The sequence below is a fragment of the Corapipo altera genome, unplaced genomic scaffold, assembly GCF_003945725.1.
Source record: "Corapipo altera isolate COAL_440 unplaced genomic scaffold, ASM394572v1 264, whole genome shotgun sequence".
Taxonomy (NCBI): domain Eukaryota; kingdom Metazoa; phylum Chordata; class Aves; order Passeriformes; family Pipridae; genus Corapipo; species Corapipo altera.
In genome coordinates this window covers 21,777-27,149 of record NW_020885152.1, presented here as the reverse complement: position 1 = coordinate 27,149, position 5,373 = coordinate 21,777, and the positions used below count along the sequence as shown (strand labels likewise).

General features: G+C 51.4%; 2 pseudogenes; one reads left to right on the top strand and one right to left on the bottom strand.

The window, feature by feature from the left end:
* LOC113960574 overlaps window positions 1-96 on the bottom strand; it is an 11,208-nt pseudogene extending 11,112 nt beyond the window's left edge.
* A 140-nt stretch (window positions 97-236) lies between these two features.
* Window positions 237-1,371, top strand: LOC113960573 (annotated as a pseudogene).
* The last annotated feature ends 4,002 nt before the right edge of the window (window positions 1,372-5,373 follow it).

The following is a 5,373-nucleotide window of genomic DNA, read 5'->3' as shown; positions in this document are numbered from 1 at the left end:
TTTTTATGGACACAGGATGCCCGGTGAGTTCTAGAGATGGACTTGGGCAGGAGGAATCCGCAAACCAATGCGCTCAGCCCTTGTTTTCTCCCCCATCCGAATTTGTCCTTCCCAAAGCTTGGGCGGATGGAGGAGGAGGCTGCGAGGAAGAGGAAGATGCCTTGGGCCCCCCAGGCAGGTGAGGAGGAAGTCAGTGGCCCTTTGGGCGGGTGTTGTGCTGGCTCTGTCAACCGAGCATGGCCCCGGCTGCAGGACAACCCCGCTGCCGCCACCATCCTGCCGGGGCCGGAGTTGGGGGGATGTCCTTGGCCTTCCCTGTGGGCCGGAGGCAAATCCCCTCCTTGTCTTTCTTGCTTCCTGCCCCAGGCCCCGAGCTGAGGACGGAGAACCCAAAGGACAAATCCCCCCTTGAGACCCTGGTGGGAGAGACCGTTTTGAAGGGCTCCCCGGCGCAGGAAGGTAGCGCGGAGGAAGAGGCCCAGAGATCCTCCCACAGGAGGGACTCCAAAGCCATCCCAGGGTGCTCTGAGGAGGAGAGACCCAGCCTGTGCCAGGAAGGTGGCTGGAGCTTGAGCTGGAGCTCTGACCTGGTGGTCCCTGAGCAGCCTCCCAGCAGGGAGAAGCCCTTCAGATGCTTGGAATGTGGGAAGAGCTTCAGGAAGAGCACTGACCTCCTCAAGCACCAGCACATCCGCACCAGGGAACGGCCCTACACGTGTGGGAAATGTGGGAAGAGCTTCAGGCAGAGCTCCAACCTCCGCACCCACGTGCGCATCCACACGAGGAACCGGCCCTACCCATGTAGGGAATGTGGGAAGAGCTTCAGGGACAGCTCCTGCCTGATTCAACACCAGCACATCCACACCGGGGAATGTGGGAAGAGCTTCAACCAGAGCTCCACCCTCCTCAAACACCATGGTATGCACACCGGGGAACGGCCCTACACATGTTGGGAATGTGGGAAGAGCTTCAGTGGTGGCTCCACCTTCCACATCCACCGGCGCATCCACACTGGGGAATGACCCTACAGGTGCTTGGAATGTGGGAAGAGGTTTAGGACCAGCTCAGATCTCCTCAGGCATGAGCAGACACACACGGATGAGAGGCCCTTCCGCTGCACCGACTGCGGGAAGAACTTCAACCGGAACTCCCACCTTGTCACCCACTGGTGCATTCACACCGGGAAGAGGCCCTACAAGTGTGGGGAGTGTGGGAAGAGTTTCACCGACAGCTCTGCCTTGACCAGACACCAACGGATCCACCAGTAAGGGAAGTCCTACGAGTGCCCCGACTGCAGGAAGAACTTCGGCTGCTGCTCCAACTCCATCAGCCTTTGGAGGACCCCCATTGGATGATCCACAGGAACCACGTTGAGCACAGACCTGCTGACCCACGTTCCAGGTGATCCGTGCTGGGCAGTGTATTGGGTCTGGATGGCCATGATTTGGTAGCGGGGGGGCTCCAGGGGTGGATTCCGTGAGCAGCTGCCAGAAGCTTTCCCCTGTCCCGACCCCCCTGACAGTGAGGGTGACCCAGGGTCTTGTTAATCCAGCCCTTGACCAGATTAGAGTGAAAGGACAGTGAATAATCGGTGTTTATAGATATATATATGTAGTGTTTAGTTTAGAACAGTTTGGTTGCCATGTAAAGCAGATTTGGAGCCATTTTGGTTCCTTTCTATAGTGATATGAAAGCATAAAAATAACATTTAAGGAAATGTATAAGGGAAAAGAAAGAAAGTATCAGAGTGGAAAGATGCAGAGTCCCCTCCCCCCCGAGGATAGTTTATCTATGTACATATATATATATATATATATATATATGTGTCGGGTCTAGTCTAGAACAATTTTGTTTGTAGGGAATTAGCTAGCAGGACAAGGGCACATGGATATAGCTAAAGCTATGGATGAGCTGCTAAAGTATAAGACGCAGGCCTCTAACTAGGCCGTGAGAAGGTCTGAAATAGCAGGAGGTGAGAAAGCGGCAATGTCCTTGGGTATTCTAAATTGAGCTGAAAAACAGGAGCTTGCCATTACCAAAACAAAAGCACTTAACGAGCCACCTGTGTAAACAATGGAAGACAGTTAAGATGATATCACCACCTAACTGTGTACCAATAATGAGCCTAATTTCTGTAATATTCATGAGCCTATTATAGAGTGTATATTAAGCTGCTGTCAGTCTACAATAAACGAAGTTCCTGGATTGTTACATTAAGCGTCCTGAGCTTTCCGTCACGACATATTATTGGCGCCTGAACGGGGACCAGAGGGGGTCCCTAGGAGATCAAGTCGGATTTCCTGGGTCGGAGTCAAGTCGGACTCCCGAGAACCAAGTCGGGTTCTCGCAGCGCAGTCGGACGTAGTAGTTTCGGTCGGTCTTGCTGTGCAGCACAAGAAGGCGAAAGGGTTGGACGAAAAGAGCTCAAACCTGCCGCTGCCGAACGCCTCCCTTTTGGGGATTTTGGACGGCGAAGGAGTTTAGTTCCGCGTCCCACGTAGCGAAAAGAGCTCAAACCTGCCGCCGCCGAACGCCTCGCTTTCGGGGATTTCGGACAGCGAAAGAGTTTAGTTCCGCGCTACCGGCAACGAAATTGTTGGACCCAGCGCCTGGGACGACTCCTGAAGAAGGAGGCCCGCCAACAAAGCCGCAAAGTCTCGTGGAAAGGGCTGCACAAAGCGTGGTAATACGTTTTTAGGTAATGGGGAGACAGGCGGCACTATCATTGCTCCAATGCTTTTTATAAAAGCGGGGAGTTAAGGGTTAAGGGTTTAGATTTAAAGAAAAGAATTACCAAAATTGCTTGCGGCAGGGGTTGCTAAAAGTTGTTTTGTAGACCCTAATACAGTTTTTGATGAAGGGGACAACTCTTAGCAAAAGAGGGATCTAATGTCGCATCTGTATAGAAGTCTATCCTGCTTAAAAAAGAGAAAAATTAGACGAACTGGCTTTGCGACAGACGCTGCTTTCGTGTAAGGGCCAGAGATTTGAAGCGAACGCTGTAACTGCCTTTACTATCTCTACTTGGAAAGAACTTAGTGATAAGCTCTTTACTGCTGACTCTAAGGGAGAAAAAGTTGCTACTTCCCTCCTTACAACTTGGCAATTGTTATCTGGAACAGTAAAAGACATTAAAGCACGGTTTGAGGACATTAGAATGCTACTAGATGCCATCATACGGAGAAATTGTGCAAAAAGGGAGTCGAGCGGAGCCGAGGGGAGCCGGAGTGGGACAAGAGATCATGGAGCGGGACCGGGGACAACCGGGTGGCCCCGGCAAAATGAACGTGGTGCTAGCGTCTCGGCAGTGCATGTCCAGGACGATCGGGGACGACGACTGTGGCGTGAAAGTACTGCTGATGGACCGGGGATGAACTTTATGAACACTATGACTGAGTTCCACCTTAAGACATTTCCAGCTTTTCATCTGAACTGTGCTGTGGGACTGCACTGCGCATTTGTGGCTGTGTTCACGGCGCTGGGTGCTTGCGCCGCCGTGCTGAGTACCCCCAGGGCGGTGCCGGGCGGCGGGGCATTGGTGGTGGTCGCGGGGCAGTGGCGGTGGTCGCGGGGCAGTGGCGGTGGTCGTGGGGCAGTGGCGGTGGTCGTGGGGCATTGGTGGTGGTCGCGGCGCCGTGCACGGCCCTGGCTCGGAGCGGTGCGCTCGCGCGCGTGCACGCCGGCAGCCCCGGGCGCGGCGGGTGGCGGGGGGGCTCTGTTTCTCCCGCACTGCTGACAGCCATGGTCTCAAGAGGTGTAGGTTCCTCTCCCTTTCTTTACAGCGAATGTTTTCTCCCTAGTGCCGCTCCTCTTCTTAGAGTGGCGAGTTAATGACGGTAGCGAAGGCTTCGGGGGGTGCAGTCGGGGGAGGGGGGAAGCTGTTTCTCCTTTTTCCTCGCTCCACCAGTCACCCCCTCTCTGAAACGTGCCTGTTTGCAGCTGTTTTCTCCCTCTCCTATGTTTTTGTCTTTTCTTAAGCAGACCCTGTGATTAAGTTAAGTTCCTTCTGCTGATTTTCTCTGGGTGAGCCCGGCTCTTCCTCCTCTTTCGTCCTTCGGCAATAAGGGGCATGGGGGGTAAAGACGGTAAAACACGGTGAAAAAGGAAAAGGTAAAAACAATTTAAGATTAACAATACCCCAATTTATAAATCAAATAAGATTGCACTGTTTTTACAACAATAGGTGTTACGCATGCAGCGTGCTTATGGCATTCTCAAATGTTTTCTTCAAAAACAGAAAGGGAGATTGACGAAAAATCCCTTGAAGTAAGATTAGAAATAATGCACATCCGTGCTTAGCTTTTTATATATTGCAGGAAGTTGTTAAGAATTTCCTATAGTTTGCCATTTTGCTTCTCTTACATGAAATTTGGCTGTTTCCCCCGGGGGCAGAGTGCGGGCAGAAGGTTTGCAGACGGAACGATGAGACAAAAGGGGATATAGTTCTACCCCCTGCAGAAGTAGTTTTATTGCCTTTATGACAGAATATTATTGCTCTATAAGAAGAGTTGAAAATTTTCAAGATAATATCCTGTTCTTTCTTGCTACATTTGTCTTTTACATAGAGAGTTATGCAGGATTTGCAGATTGCTGTTAGCGGCTATGCCATAAATTTCCTTTGAATTATGAAACTGATAAGAAGTGCACGACCAATGACTACTTGAAAATGTGTGTGTGAATGATGGATGACTGAGGTGTCCACCTAAGAGTGTATGGAAAAAGATTGTGTGAAAGAGAAAAGCTACATGAATGTGTAACTGTGTAAACTTAAAAATACTTTCCGTCGGTGTTGAGATTTTAACAAAGCGTTAAGACTGAAGTTAAATAAGAGATTCTTACAAAAATTTGGTATTCTATTACAGCCTTGTATGAAATTTATGCAAGTTAAGTCTCAGGTGGAGTTTTTCCACTGCTATCGTTCCTTAGCTGTGCGGGCTGTGCGGGAAACCACTAGATTTGGAGCGAGTGGAAACCATGGGCCGGCGGACATTGGTGCGGACTGCAGGGTTGGCGGAGCCCAGGGCATGGTGCACCGTTGTGCGTCCGGGTGCCTGGGGACCATTCTTGCAGTTCGTGGAGGGGTTGTGGGACGCTGTGGAGAAACAGGTTTTGTGAAGGCTACGGTGGCTGCTGGTTACATGACTGGCTGGAGATGGTGCAGGCTTGTGCCGGGGTGGGGTCCTTGGACCGTCAGATGATTGCGTTTGCATCTGCCGTGGCAGTGGTGAGGGTCGTTTTGAGTTTTTCTGTGTTTTCCAGGATTTGGATCGGGGGTTGTCGATGTTGCTGCGTTGCTTGTTCGACTCGTTGCGGGGGGGCCTTGCAGACTGTCAAGGCTATCCTGCGTGCCTTCTCAAAAACATCTGCAGCTTT